Source organism: Pinus tabuliformis, chromosome 5_2 (genome assembly GCF_031772625.1).
Source record: "Pinus tabuliformis cultivar Carrire ecotype Pingquan chromosome 5_2, CPIR1, whole genome shotgun sequence".
Classification (NCBI taxonomy): Eukaryota; Viridiplantae; Streptophyta; class Pinopsida; order Pinales; family Pinaceae; genus Pinus; species Pinus tabuliformis.
In genome coordinates, this window is record NC_142306.1 from 978,130,024 (window position 1) to 978,146,697 (window position 16,674).

The 16,674-nt window shown below is 37.6% G+C and overlaps 1 pseudogene; it reads left to right on the forward strand.

The window, feature by feature from the left end:
* The first annotated feature begins 2,111 nt into the window (after nt 1–2,111).
* LOC149162554 (pyruvate decarboxylase 2-like) lies at nt 2,112–11,956 on the forward strand (annotated as a pseudogene).
* Nucleotides 11,957–16,674: the final 4,718 nt, after the last annotated feature.

Below are 16,674 nucleotides of genomic sequence, written 5' to 3' on the forward strand. Positions count from 1 at the left end.
TAAATGGAAAGTGTATTAGATGGACGTAAAATCAACGTTCTTGAATGGAGTGTTGAAAGAGGAAGTGTATGTTGTGCAACTGCATGGTTATGAGGTTGGAGGCCAAGAAAACAAAGTGTATCAGTTGAGGAAAGCTCTCTATGGGTTAAAGCAAACACCACGCACATGGTATAGTAGGATAGATGCCTACTTGTTGGACAATGGTTTTGACAAATGTGATGGTGAACCCACTCTCTACATCAAAGAGAGCGAAGGTAAAATTCTCATTGTCGTCTTATATGTAGATGATTTGATTTTTACAGGAAATGATTATTTCCTCATCGTTTATTTCAAATAATTCATGAATAGTGAATTTGAAATGACTGATTTGGGATTGCTAAGATATTTTTTGGGCATAGAATTGAAGCAAACAGAAAATGACATTTTTATCTCTCAAGCGAAGTATGTGGTAGACATTTTGGAGAGGTTTAAAATGCAGAACAACAAGTCCGCACCAACCCCAACTATCATGGGATTGAAGTTGAGCAAAGAAGATTGCAACAACAATGACAATCCGATATTATACAAAAGCATGATAGGCAACTTGATGTATTTGACCGCCACTAGGCCAAATATAATGTATGTGGTAAGTTTGGTGTCAAGGTTCATGGAGAAACCCAAGGAGACACATTGGCAAGTAGCGAAAAGGATTTTAAGGTATGTCAATGGGACAAAACAATATGGCATTTTGTACACAGGAATAAGTGATTTCAGGTTGGTTGATTATACTAACAGTGATTGGGCAGGCAGTGTTGATGATAGAAAAAGCACGTCAGGATATGTTTTTCATTTGGGTCTTGAAGCCATTTCATGGGCCTCCAAGAAGCAGCCAATAGTGTCACTATCAATAGCAGAAGCTGAATATGTCGTAGCAACAACAACAACAACGTGACAGACAATTTGGATGAGAAGGATGTTGAGGGATCTTCATCATGACCAAGAGGGAGCGACAACTATTTTCTATGACAACACCTCAACAATTGCATTGTCAAAGAATTCTATCTTCCATAAGAGGACCAAACATATTGATGCTAAATATCATTTTATTAGAGAGTTTATTAACAATGATGAAATTGTGTTGCAGCACTTTAGGTCACAGGAACAATTTGTTGATGTCTTCACAAAGCCATTGGCATGTGAAAATTTTGTTTATCTCAGAAACTATTTGGGAATTTTCAATGGTGGCAATTGTGATTAGGGAGAGTGTTGGAAATAATAATCCTAACCACCGTAATAAACAATCTGGCAGCAACCATACTTGTCAGAAGTATTTTTGTAGGTTGTGTCTCTGTTTGAAGATGGAAGGATTGAAGCCAGGCACGAACCATTCCGAAACTTAGCAAAGGCATTTAAGGCATTTAATGTATTTTGCTAAATAGATATGGGCAAGCATTCATTCAGTGACTATTGCCCACACTCCACAAACACCTGCGCGATTCTGATCACACTCAACAACAACATCATATTAATTATTTTGCTCTGTCATGAATTAAATGTAAAATCGTATGTTGAGTTAAATATGAATGTAAAAGTCATTTTTGTAAGAGAGAGGGTAAGAAAGTAAATAAGAAAAAGGGAGAGAGTCTCTGATGAGAAATGGTGGAGCAAATTTTAGTGGGCGCGTGAAAACAACAGTTATTGTGTTTTACTATGTGTTATTCCATGTGAAGTGTTTTGTTTTTACTTAGTAAATGAGCTGCAGTCTCATGTGAATGTATTTGCAAGATTTAGAAATCAATCCTAAGTTTTATTTGTGATGCTCCAAGCTTTTACCTTTGTTTTTTCCATAAGTGAATTATGTATATTTATTAAGTCTCTGCAATAGCTCCGCTAAATCCAGGTTCGCGAAATCAACTTCGTGAATTTCATAGACCTCCATGAAATTACCTCCGCGGTGTGCGAAGGTGAGCTGCACGAAAGTAGCTTCACGAGATATTTTACTCTACTTCTCTGCCTAAATTTTTCTAACAAATATCAAACATACAAAACCACTACTGCGAACCTCTTGGTTTTGCTATAGTTTGACCACTCTTCAACTAAAACCATCGACTTTTTTTAATTTGGTCCACTTAATGAAACCTATAAATTCACACACCACGCCACAAATTGACATCAACAAATGTTTGAGAGAACAATATTTTCAAATCTCTCCAAATTCTCTAGATATTTTGGAGCGTTTATTGCCAGCGGGATATAGGAAAGAAAACGCCACAGGCCAAAAGATTCTTGTGATTTTGGGCCGAAAGATCGATTTATCAGAGATGAATATGAGCACTATTGAGGTGAACTTAGAATGGCCCACCTGCCAACAATGACGTGGGGTGTCCACCCTGCAAGAAATCAGTTGCATGTCCATTGTTGCAGAGCGAACAAGCGGGAGTAGCTCCATTTCGACACTGGGGCGCCACCTGGCATGGAGGCTTGTTGAGGTTGGGGTCACTGACATTTTCTCTATTCCTGGGGACTTCAATCTCACCTTGCTAGACCATCTGCTGGCGGAGCCCAGCCTCAATCTCATCCGCTGTTGCAACGAACTCAATTCCAGGTACGTTATCGATGGGTATGCATGATCCAAAGGCGTGGGGGTTTGCGTCACTACTTTCACAGTTGGGGGGCTCAGGATCATCAATGCGATCGCGGGGGCTTACAGTGAGAATTTTCCCGTCATCTGTATCATGGGGGGCATAATTCTAATGACTATGGAACCAACCACATTCTGCATCATACCATGGGTTGCTTGACTTCAGCCAGGAGAATCATTTCTTCTAGACGATCACATGTGCTCAGGTCTCTGAAATTATGTAGAATGTGATGTTACACTGGTATTGGATTGAATGTTGGGTTCCTTCCTTTGAGTAGATCTAAGGGTGTTAAAATTTAAAATTTTTATAGGTTATTGTGACTCACTTGGATGATGCTCAGGAGTTCATTGACTATGAAATTTCCATATCCTTTATGGAGAGCAAGCTTGTAAGATTCTAAACAACGAAATAATCAACCAATCTTGCATATCTAGGTGTTCTTGTTAAAAAATAATTGTAATAAAAACACTCAACACAACAAGATCTGAAAATGCGGTCTTTATTTATATTAATAATTGAAGAAAAAGGTATATGCCCATATAATAAATTTCAAGCCCCTACAATGGCATGCATGGCTACTTATCAAAATGAGAAGAAAAATGCAATTACGCACAATCGTCGACCCTGGATGGATCCACTAGACAAAATAACACTCACGAGGTTTTCGTCCTAGGATCAAATTGGAACTGGCCACGCCAAGTTCTAAAGAAAAAACAACAAGATAAATATACCCGAATGATCTAAATGCTTAGCTTTTATCCCCTTTTATAGGCTTGAAGGACTTTCTAAAGACCCTATTTTATTATTTTCCCTCGAAAAGCAAAGGCAAATACCATGGCCTGATACCATGGGAAAATACCATGGTAAATACCATGGACAAATTTCGTCCATTTTGACCAGATCAAGAAAGGAAATATTACAAATCCTCCTGGCCAAAGATTGCTTGCCCTCAAGCATTTCATTGCTATCCACAACAGAAGCATTGATACCAGGATCCCATACAACCTAGTGTGTTATTCCATACCTCCATGCTACATGATCATGAATGGATCCTTCAATACATGGATCCCAAGCGATCCTCTGACCAATCCTTCCCTCGATAGATTCATTTATGTAACGCCCGCGAGCTGCAGAGCTGAACGCACGAGGCTATATGCGAAATTGGCTAAGTGTGGAGGAGGAGTGTAGGTTTATAATGGTAGGCAGTCCCAAGTGGGGATGTCCAATGGTTAAGATGACGTGCAAAAGAGTTAAAACATGGGCTGAAGGTGTGGGTTATGGTATCATCTCAACCTTCCATCACCGCTTGTGCCAAAGGGCCCAAGTTGCAATATGCCCTTCGCTGTGAGTGTCATCCTAGGAATCAACCCATCAATAGATCACCAACTCATAATTTCTCGCCAATCCACACCTTGGGAAGGTTGAATACCTGCAAATCTACTATGTTGATGTTGCTCCACGCTCAACTCATGCTGCTCCACTCAGTCACCCAACATGATACATTTGGAGAACTTTGTCCTGCTCTTGCCAATGTATAAGGGGGGATTAGTAGTGTTGCAAGCCTTATCTATGTACTCCTGTAGAGGGCTACTCTGGAACTACCAACTATACTCCTCTTACTGCCTTGTGAGGGACTTGAATTGTTCCTCAACATTAGACAGTTGGGTCGTTGATTCAACACATACCCCTATGAGCTCCTCAATTTTTCTATTCTCCTATAAGATAGTGTCTTGAATTTTCCAAACTCTCTGTTTCAACATAATAAGATCTGTCTTGAAATGCATTATCCTTTCCTGAAAGTCCTCTACTGGAAATTCTCATGCCTTGTTGAATGTCTATGTATCTATCCACACCGGATGCTCCATGACCACAACATCAACTTGAACCTTTCACTGACCCTCTAGAAATGGGTCATCCTACATACTATTTTTGTCATGCTTCCCTGCATGATCATGGTCATAATGTCGGTCTATTATTACTAGCTCCACATTTGATTCTTCTTAAATGTCTTCTTCTTGGCCTTCTCCACATGTGGGGATAAGTTGTCTGCACTCTCTGATTATCAAACATGGATGTATTGGTGGACTGTTATCTATACCTGATTGCTCATACTCTTTATGGATGTTCTCCTGGATATCTACAGACTCAACTACCTCATCATTAGGAGGAATTCCCTCCTTCCTTTCCCCGTGTACTTTTTCAAGTTGACTAATTATCATCGGCATCTCCTGCAAGATCCTCTGAAAAACATGGTGTTGTTTCTCATCATCTATACTTGACTTCTTAGATCCTTCATAGCTTCTCTTCTGAAAAAGGTGAACTCAACAATGGATGAATCTCCATGATCTACCCTTGTTGCCTCCTCATCACTTGGACATGAATGGTTAAGGGCCAAAGTCCCTTGTAGATAAAGCATTGTCCTCTCCTCCTTAGTTCATTCTTGTTGCAGATCTTGTTCTTGCTTCCTCCATCAATCCTTCTCAACTCCTTCCTAGTCAGCGCCCTTCTGACCAATTTTATGCTTTTTCTGACCAACTTCTCGACTAAATCATAGGCAACTAGTGATCCTTGTGGTTCCTTCCTCCAAATGGCCAACAATTTGGATCTTAGTATCTTGCAGATGTCAACATCGCTTTCTCAGAATATAGACACAATCTTTTGCATGCTTGTTTTGACATGGTCTGAATGAGCTGATGTAATATTGGTGTAAAAGTTTTGGAGCAACTGAAAGATCAACTCATAACATTCCAAATTCAACATGAATGTGCTAAAGTTGAATTTTTCCATGAGTTTTAAAATTCTGCACCGCTTCTAAAAGGTAGGAAGCATGATGTTATTCAATCCCTGAAGGGATTCTACTATCAGTTGCAATATATATTTCATGAGATCATTGTTGTAGGGCAATAGTGGTGATGTTAGAGCTATGACCCTGCTGAGACAAGAAGCAACTATTAGTCTGACCTCTTCACAAAGGTGTTCCCAAAGTTTAGATTGTATCAATGCAAGCATGGATGGCTTGAGAGCCCAACTGAGTTTCTTCCATTCTGGTTGGCCCACCTTAGACAAACATGTGTGTAATTCCTCCAAATTATGAATATCTATGTCTGACTTTGTTTGTTGCAATTCAAATCCAAGTGTGAAGAGCTTAGCCCCTCTTCCCTGTCCTTCATTCGCTTCCCATGGGCTCTTCTGTTGTAGAATGACATAGACTCTTTTTGAGAAAGGCCTGCTGCTTTGACCATTATTTTGGTCTAAAGAGGTATTGTTGCGTAAAAGACCATATATCTTCACTAGTTCATCAAGAAGTTTTTGGGTGTTTTCTAGGATCTCTTCAAAACAGCGCAAGCAAATCATGAAAATATATTATACCTCCTCAAAATTTAACCCTACGGAAGCTTCACTAGAAAATAGAAAAATGATTTGCCCCTCTTCTTTTTGCTCTTTTTTTCTTTTTTAAATACTATATGCACAACCAAAATCTTGCTTCAAATAGTCAATAAAGTACAAAGTCTCCATTAAGGGCTTTTACCACTCAAGCCTCCTCTTTTTTACTTTTTTTTGTTGTTGAATAAATAAAGCTGCAGTTGTGAATTTTATTGAGAAAACAATGCTAAGATATTGAAAAGAGAGGGCGAAGGGCCAAGGCTACAACGGATAAAAGCGCATTCCATTCTTCCTAGCGCACATTGAGATTTTATGGCGATTCTGGCCTGGTGGCAAAAATATGGAGAAATTTTCGACTAGAATCAAAATTGGTAAGGCGTCAAGGTGATCAAGTTCAGTCATTCAAATAGTGTGAAATTTGTCATCAATCAAATCAAATCAGAGTTCACCTTTCAAATTTAATCATGCAAAAAGCATCATTATCCACTCTTTTCAGGCTTTCGACAGTAGGACATAATGCGCTTTTAGGGCCTCCACCTTCCACAAACAGAATCATTCACTGCTCCAAAAAGATAAAATTACTAAAGTACGGAGGGCAGATCATAGCTACATATGTTTGTTGTCACAATGTGAGCTTCTGCGGTTGGAGAAGAACACATCCAGTTCTGAATCCTCAAAGCAATTCAATTGATCTCTGAAACTTTTGGGCTCCACAATGTTTACAAGAAAACATTAGTCTAGAGCCTTTGATGATATGGCAGTTAGCTCTCGGTGTTACCCGCAACGGAGAGGATCGCTCAAATGGATCTGGCGACCAGCAGGCATATGAAATAGAAGTGTTCGATCCTCATATAGAAATCACAAAAACTCCCACTCATACATACTCATTGTTCATCTCTCAGGTAAATCAAATAAAATTAAATAAAAGCCCGCATTACTCTTCTGCTCTTAATGAAAATAGGGGGCATTTGATTTACACAAGCCTCTTCTGGTCTCCACAAATACAGTTTCACTTGAAATACTTGGCCTCAATTCCACTTTCGACTCTTTTGGCTTAAAAGAATATAATGTTTTCACGGCTGGTGGATCCACGATTTCCCTGTGACCAGTCGAACAACTGCTGAGATGTATGGCGCTCATGATAATCCTCCATAGCCTCCCTGTCGGCCTTCAATGATTCTTCAAACCCCGTGTTCAGTGATCTTTCTGCTCAGCGTTAATGGCCTTGTGGCCTTCCAAAGGGCGCTTCCTCTGCTGGTTGTGTGTCAGTACTTCTCCACGCTGCAGAAATTGAGATTCCCTCCCTTCGTACTATAGTAGAGCAAAGATCAGCGCTTCCACTTCGGTCGACTTGTTTGCAAACGATCCTTGCTTCTTGACTGTGGTGGCAAATTGACCGAGGGTCGTTCCTTGGTTCCAGACGGTGCGTAGTCAACCTTGAGCACTTTATAACAAGTCCGTTACGTCGACTGCAGGGTCCGCTGTCTTACTGGAGGCCTCATTATGCATAAGATATGACCTATCGGCCTCACCAACTTCACTGATCGGCCGCTCAAACTCCTGACTGCTCTGGATCAGCAATGAGGGACGTCTTTGGCCCGTGTGCTATTGGAAAACTTCAGCTCAGAATTCCGCAATGGGTGCAAACATTCTGTCTGCCCTCATTATTCTTCTTTCACAAAATTGGCTATGCTCAATAGATCTCGAAATCTGTAAAATAGTGGATCAGCTTAGCGCTGCTCTTGCAATGCTGGCAGAGGTTGTATAACCCCATGGCCTTGGCTTTTCAATGTTAAGTTTTTGGCTATAAATTGGGCCAGAGTGGGCCTTGTGCTCTGACCAATCCCTAAGATCTCATAAGGTTTCAATCTTGGTTGAAGATTTAGATCTCGATTTCTTAAACTTGAATGGACGGATCTGGTACCACAAATCTAGACCCTATTTTAAAATCCTTAAGTAATAATAACCCTTGAATCAATGCAGAAAATTTCCCTTTCCATTCGTTGAAAAAACAACTTGGGTGATATCAGATACCACTAAAAATGGAATTGCCGGCTAGGGTGAGAATAAATCCCACCGAAGTTCTTGGCATCAAACCCTTACATCAGAAGGACGCGCAACTCTAATACCATTGTGAGATTCTAAACAGCGAAATGATCAACCAATTTGGCAAATCTAGGTGTACCACTTAAAAATAAGTGCAATCAAAACACTAAACACAACCTGATCTGAAAATGAAGCCTTTATTTATATTAATAACTCAAAAAAAAAGTGCATGTCCATACAATGAATTTCAAGCCCTTGCAATGGCATGTATGGTTGCTTATTAAAATGAGAAGGCAAATGCAATTAAGTATAATTATGGACCCAGGATGGATCCACCAGACAAAATAACACGCCCAAGTCCCCTGGATCAAACCGGAACTGGCCACTCCAAATTCTCAAGAAAAACACAATAAGATAAATAAACTTGAATGATCTAAATGCTTAGCTTCTATCCCCTTTTATAGGCTTGATGGACTCTCTAAAGACCCTATTTTATTATTTTCCTCGAAGGCAAATACCATGGGATGATACCATCGGGAAATATCATGATAAATACCATAGACAAATTTCGTCAAATTTAACCAGATCAAGAAAGGGAATATTACAAAGCATGTGCATATCAGTATCAACAGTAGTCTTGCTATCGTTCAACGCCCCACTTTCAGCCAACAACCTGTTCCATGTTCCTTAACACCCAAGGAACAAATTCTTGGAATTTAATCAATGTCTGATATTCTTTGATTCTAATCTTATTTTGCTCATTTTAATTATGTTTTTCCCAAGTTGACATAAGATTTCAAAATCTTTAATAAATACTAATGTTGTTTGACATGGTTTCCTTTGGATTACAGCAATTGTCAGCTAATTTTGTATGACATGGTTCCCTCTTAATTACATCAATTGTAGGCTAAGCAATCCCAAAAGTTTGGAAGTTGCGGTGGAGATGACGACAAAATTCCTAAATGCAACAGTGAAGCCCGTCTTAGTAGGTGGGCAAAAAATGCGGGTTTCTAAGGAAAAAAGTGCATTTGTGCATCAGATTATCACGTGGCTGTAATGCCCTCTGCTAAGGGGGCAGGTTCCAAAGACTCATCTTCATGTCATAGGGACTTACTGGGGTCCAATAAGTACTTTATGATGTGCTGAAATAGTTGAGTCAGCAAATGCATATTTATTTGCAGGACCAATTCTCAATGACTATAGCTCAGTGGGATATTCACTAATATTGAAAAGGGACAAAGCTATAATGGTGCAACCTAACAGGGTGACTATGGGAAATGGGCCTACTTTTGGGTGTGTGTTGATGAAAGATTCTTAGAAGCCCTTGCAAGGAAAGTGAAGCGCAACCCAACATGCTTAAACTACTGACGTATTTTTGTACGGAGTTGTTTATAATGCGATTTTTTGGAAATTTCGGTGACGGAATCCGGCGGAAGAAATTGAGGTTAAATCTTCATTTGTTGCAGTTAAAATGGTTTTTTAACTGCATAATTGGATTCAGCACCCTGGAAAACCCCTAGGACGCTTTGATTGTGCAGAAACTAGCTATCAAATTTGCGATTCCAATAAATTGCTGCCAGATTTTGACTGTAAAAACCCACCGGAAAGACTTCCAAAAAATCGCATTATAGACAACTGCTTTTTGTACCTAGAGGTGTTCCCTTGAAAAGTGCACCAAATGAGACCTTGAGGATCAATGTGTTATTCAAACACATTCAGGTAAGGCCTCAAAGAATCTAATCAGATTCTGAAATAAAATCAGTCAGACATTTGTCTTTTCGTTGGCCGCCGCCTTATAAGGCACAGGTGTAGTGAGATCACTCATGATATTCACTGGTACAAAATGGTTGGTTGCAGGGCATGCTCACAAATGAAACTGTTGTAATTGTTGAAACGGGTGACTCTTGGTTCAATTGAAAAATGCTTAAATTGCCATAAAAGTGTGAGCACGTCAGATGTAATTTCTCTGTAAAGGACAATTTGTGATTTAGTAATCTGCTTGTGGATAAGACGTGGAAACTTATTGGTTGTCGAGTATTATTTTTTCAGAATGTTTTTTGTCATTTATGGTTGCAAGGTTTTGTATATGAAGAAAAATTACAATTTATTCTTTTGAGCAAAATATAAATCACATAATGAAATGTTAAGGTTCAGGGTGCGTTTGGGAGATTATTGTTCTTTGATGAGCGCCACCTACTCCGGTGGTGCTCTGCTTTAGGATATTTGCAAATTGTTAGTTCCCGGTGCTTAACGTGTGTTTTACAGGTATGAATTTCAAATGCAGTATGGATCAATTGGTTGGTCTATAGAACCATCACTGGGATATGCTCAAGTAACGCCATAAAAGCATGCAATTGCATGCATTGGCCATGGAAGCTTGCTGGTGCAGAGGAAGGATTTTTATTTTAAATTCTAAAATATTGTTTTAATAACAATGAACGAGTACCACTTACTGAAAAAAAACAATGAACGAGTGCCAGTGTCTAAGCTTCGAAATATTGAATTCCTTTGTACTCTCTGTTTTGTCCAAAATTTAGTGAGTTTTTATCTAAATTTATTCTTCCTTATTTGAACAAGTCACAGTCCAGGATGTTTCTACCATGATTTGAAATGGGCAAACTCCTATCATTTTTTCTGATTAATAATAGAGGATACACTATAGAGGTCGAAATTCATGATAGACCATACAATGCCATAAAAAAGTGGAACTACACAGGTATAGTAAAGGCCATTCATAACAATGAAGGGAAATGTTGGACTGCGAAGGTATTTTTTTTAATCTATATTCATAGCATGGCCAACCGTTTTACAAGGGCTTCTTGTTTCTTTTATGATATGTCAATATTTGTGCATTTGGTATTGTTTTACTGTGATTACTCATCTATTTTTCCAATCTTGTTGAGGCCCACTTCCTAACCAACTCTTTTTCAAAAATTATGTTATTGTTGACTAGGGGACTTCTATTTTAATTGGTTGGAACTCACTGGACATAATAGTTAAGGACATGTCTTTCTTCCTAAAGAGGTCACATACTTAAATCCATAGGGCTAGGATATCTACATCACTATAGACATGAGCAGTCAGATCATTGCATGGAGGGATTATCTCTTGGGGTATCTGTTGCAATGTTGATATTACAAACGAGTTTGTCAGCTGAGGGACAACTGTGTTTCTTGTTAATAACCTTTGTAGTTCTTACATTCACTGTGTTGCTCAACCAATTGAGGGACTACTGAAACAAGAAAATAACTTGTGCCTATGGAAAATTAGAACGATTTGAATATCCTAGTTTCTTTTGTTGATTTTTATCATGGGTATTCTCTGTTCCCATCAGTCCTACATGGTTTTTAGATTTCATATCATGCCAGAACCTCTGAAAATGTGGACTTCAAGCTGATTATCTCAAACATGATCTTTATCTACTATTTCTTTTTTTATTCTTATCATGGGAGTTTTCTCTTCTTGTAAGCTCCACATGGTTTGGTGCAAGCCTTAGAAAATGTAGGATGCTCAATCAATCTATTTTGTTGAGATATTCCAAGACTGATCTTAATTTGCTGGATCCTCTTGTTGATTCTTATTATATGGGAGTATTTTATTATTGTCAGCGCTGGATGGTTATGTATTGTGCTACCAATGCCTCAGAAAATGTGGACCTTTTTCTAAGATGTTAATGGCCATTTAACTGCACCAAGTATTTATTGTGTCATTTAACAGTACTACTTCTTTTTGTGCAGGTTAAGATGGAAGAAGAGGTTGTATAGGCTATTAAAACTTCCCTAGGACCCAAAAAGGATTGCTTATGCTTCATTGAAGTCATTATACACAAGGATGATATAAGCAAAGAGTTGCTTGAGTGGGGGCCCAGGGTCTCGTCAACAAACAATAGGCTGCCAAATCCTTAGTAGGGGGTCTTTGAAAAGGAAAGCAATTATAAACACTTTCTGCATCTCATGTTTGAGATGTCATTGTTTTTCTGGTCATCTTGTAGGATCATATTTTCTAATCATCCTATGTATTTGAATTTTGATATGAGGTTGAGTTGTGGCCCTCCATTCAGGCACACAACATACTGCTACTTTATGTGTCTGGTTAGCATGTTTAGTGTCATACTTTGCAAGAGTAGACATAGCCTTTTTTTGCAATAAGAATAAAATAAAAAATATTTTTGGTTACAGTTTTTAGATCTAGAAAATCTTTAATTGGTGCCTCTCTTTTAATTACATAGTTTACTAGCAATTATACAATGAAGGGATATATTTGAAACTAATCTAATCAAACAGTTGTTGCTATGTTATAGTGCTTTTGTATCCAACTTGAAATTAGGGAATGAGGATGTTCAATTTTGGTTGGGCCAAATAACTGATCTAATTAAACATCTGTCATAGTGGTTTTGTATCAAACTTGGTATTAAGGAATGTGAATGTTTAATATTGTTTGGCCTATATAACATATATAATCAAATTTCTTTTACTCTGTTACAGTGGTTTTGCATCAAACATGATATTAAATAATGAGGGTGTTCAATGTTGGCTCAACTATGATCTAATTGAACCATTGTTACTCTGTCACTTTGGTTTTGTATCGGACTTTATATTAAGGAATGAGGATGTTCAATGTTGGTTTTGTTGTGATCTAGTGGTATGCCATTGGGAGTCCATAATGGTAGACCAAGTTTGGTTCCCACTACCTTTCTTGTAGATTGTTGAGGGGTTTAATACATGCTCTTGGGTGGGTCTTGTTAAAAAAAATATTAAAAAATTAATGATGTTCAATGACATAGGTTAGAAAATAATGACATAGGTGTTACACATCATTTTGTCACCATGACACTTGATCAATAAAATGGATCTTTCGCCATCCGTGAACATGTTTCATTGAACTCCCTTAGAGGTCAAACAATCAAAAACACCTTGAAGAAGATGAGAATTTTGGGAAAAAATGGCTTGTATACCTTATTAATTATGACTTGCACACTTTTCCTAGAAGTTTATGTGCATTTGTTGTACTTATCTCTGCGAATAGTGCATAACTACGGTCTGTCTTCCACTATATATCGCGCAGGTGAATCAAAGAAAAGTAAAAATAAAAAGTGAGATCTAGAAGCATTGTTGGGCGAATATAGCCAAACTAAAAGCTCCCATGTCATATCTATTTGATCCAAACCCCTAACATCATGGACCTAATTCCCTTTCCTCAAGGAACCCTAATCCCCCAATTAAGGGATCTCATCCTCCTCTTTTGGATCTAAAACTTCTTCCTCTTGGCCTACAAATTGACTAGAGGGAAGAGGGATTGAGGAGGTCAGACAAGATAGACTTATGTTGTTGGATTGAGATTGGACAACTTATCATCTTAGGAGAGGGTTGGAGGCACTTGGGAGGAACCTCATGACATCAAGGCAAAGGTTGTAAGGCTATTCTTTATCCTTGAATTAATATAAATGATTTTTGTTTCCATTGTATTGTCTTACTGAAATGATGAATGATTTGTAGTTCTTTGGATACTCATTAAGGCAATTTCAATTTCTAATCTCCTTGAGCATTAGATTAAGCTTGTTTGAATTGTTATGTTGCATATGCCTTTGATATTTCTTATGTCTATGGTTGCAGGTATTTTCAAGCATTGAGAAGCTACATCGAGACAGAGCGGGGATCTTCATCAAGCATTTCACAAATTAGTAAGAGACCTATTCACCGTCTTTTATATTTACAATTTGAATGAAGTGAGATTAGGGAAAAAGCTGTTCAATTGTCTGTTTGTTTCTAGTTTCCTTTAGGATATTGGGAGATCACCCTTGTTAGCAAGAAGGATTTATTCGCCTAACAAATTGGCAACCATACTGGGGAACATTACTATTCTCTTCTCTTTTCTTGGTTTTTCTTTTCGATCTTCTTTGTCTAGCTAGACCTGAGTGTTAGCAAATTTATGATCTTTCAGATCCTTTGGTTTGATTACTTTTTATTTTTATTTTTTCTTGGAGTTCCCAAACCTGCGTGATTTCTATTCATACACAGAGTGCATATCTGCACAATTTGTGCATTAAGCAACTTGCGCATGCACACTGGTTTACACTGATTACCTACACATTTCCTAGAATTAAAAAAAAATAGGTTTTCTCTTACCGAGAATCTGAATTTTGGTTTCAGAAGGTGTCATCTTATTTGTTTCATTTGTCCAATATCTTTTCTGAACTTGTTTGAGTTCTTGGTGAAGTCTTTTTGGGAATCAATCCCTTTTGCAAACTTGATTACGGTTTTTTTTGGCTTGTTCGCTGATTGGTCAAAAAGAGATAGGTTGTTCCCAAGGTCACTTTTTTCCTATATAGTTTCTGTCAAATACACCATATCCATTACTCAATCTTGCTTTTTGTGATGAAATTCTTTGTTTAATCGCAAATCAGGGTTTCTCAAGATTTAGTGTTTTAATGAGACGTGCTTCATGTGCTACATTGAAAAAATAAGTCGTTTTTATTCCAGTACTGATGTTTGATCATAATTACACTTTAAGTGTTGATTTCATAACATTCGCTCAAACATTTCCATTTTAAGAATTTCATTGGGTGTTTTGAATTTTATTTCCTTTGGTCATTGCTCAAGGATTTATCTCAGTTTTTAAACAAATTTTTCATGTTTTTGTTGAATTGTGTCTGAATGTTAATCGCCTTTGAATTCCATTATTTTTTATCTTCGGAAATTTCACCCAATTTCCTTTACTTACACTTGATTGGTTCTTTAGTTTTATCGGTGAAGGAAAATAGTCTTGTTGTTCTTTCGCTGCTTTGGAATCATCATGTGTTTGTTTTGAAGAATTATCTTGCATAGATTACATTTGCATGGCTATAATTCTCATTTCATGAATGAAAATTGTGCATATATTAGATTTGCATATTTTTCAAGCAAATTATGCATAGATTAAATTGTGTGGTTTGCAACTTAGAGCTTTGAATTGCATTGAAAAATTAGGAGTGGTACATTTTGGAGTTTATATTTTAAAGAAGAACCTCTTTACTTAGTCTAGCTAGAATTCATCGAAATGAAGAGATTAAAAATTTCATATTTGATGCATTAGCGTTTTGACTCAAGCCCTAGTACCATCAGTTTCATGTTTATTTACCTTTTGAGTAAAGAACAACTTAATAACAAAGCGTTGATAAAATTCATCTAGAATTATTATTATTTTTAGGGATCTTTCCATCTATAGTAGATTAGGTTGTAGGGCTTTGGAATAGGGAAGGAAGTAAACTCTCCAAAGCTATAAACAAACAATATAATCTTGAGTTAGGGAGCGAAATCCAATTATTTTAGTTTTTCTCTAGGAATCTCTTCTTATACATGAGTTAAGCATGGGATCATGTCGGATCTAGTGAAGTGATCATACCCACTTCATTGGCTATGATAAAGTGATTTGCACATATTACAACGGTGCTAAAAGGTACTTGGGGTCACTTAAAAGTAAACCTCCAATTAACCATGTTGAGGATCTTTCAAGGGGATTAAGCTTCGTTACTCTACCCTTATGTGTACGTCTGATTTACGACTATCCCCCCAGGTAAAATTGTTGTAGTTGGTAAACTTAGTGACCATAATCCTAGGGCTCTACCTAAGGTGATGACAAAGAGGACCTTGTTGTATCTGAAACAGACGTTAGCTAAACTCACTTGGAATTTTCGGAGGGAATATTTGCTCGAGATGGGATAAGCGAAGTTAGTTTCCCCAGATTGTTTCATTAAGCAGGTTGTCAGTGTAACTGGTTCCAAATGCTCATATATATAAAAAATTTCACCTTGATCTTTGCGATGTTTGATTTTGTCACCAAATAGTAATTATTGATCTCTGTGAAAATTCAATTTGTATGGTTTGAATCCCTATATTTTTTAGTGTGTGTTTATTTGTTTTTTTAAACACTTTTTACAAATCTTAGGTGTGGATTGCTATTTTTAATTGTTAATATTAAAAAGTAAATTTATCTGAGTTGAATCTAATGACGTCAATGTCAAACGCTACCAATAAAGACCTCCCTTTTAACATGAACCCTAATCCTTTCCATGATTTTGCAAATGTCGGTCCTCCTTATATGGCTACATTGTCACTCCCCGGATTCACGTTAGGTTTACCTGTATGGCTCTTCTCAACTTCTTTATTTTCAAATACTCCAATTGTAACAACTTAACCAAGTTTTTCACCTTAACCGAGTGAACCATCTCAAAATCACCAACCTATTGTTGACCTTTTAACTTCTTCACCCAACATGTCCTCCTCCCTTTCTTCTTCTTCGCTTGGTAAAAGCCTTGATGCTAATAACCAGGTGACTAAGAACAAGAAGAAAGGGAAGAAGAAGAAGAAACAAGATAAAAAAGACATCAACCAAACAATCATGGCTACAAGTATTGGTAATGTTGAGGAAACTTTCACAATGCATCATAAACCAAAATACCCTTGCAATATTTGTAATGGTGACCAATTGTCCTCGTATTCCTAAGGTTTTGGAAGTATGGTCAAATAATTCTCATCAACTTACTGTTGATCCATCAACCATTGATTTTCATATTCCGAGGAAAAAGGTTAAAGTTAGGTTTCCTTGTAGGTTATGCAAAGGGACTCATCATAGTCACCTTTTCCCT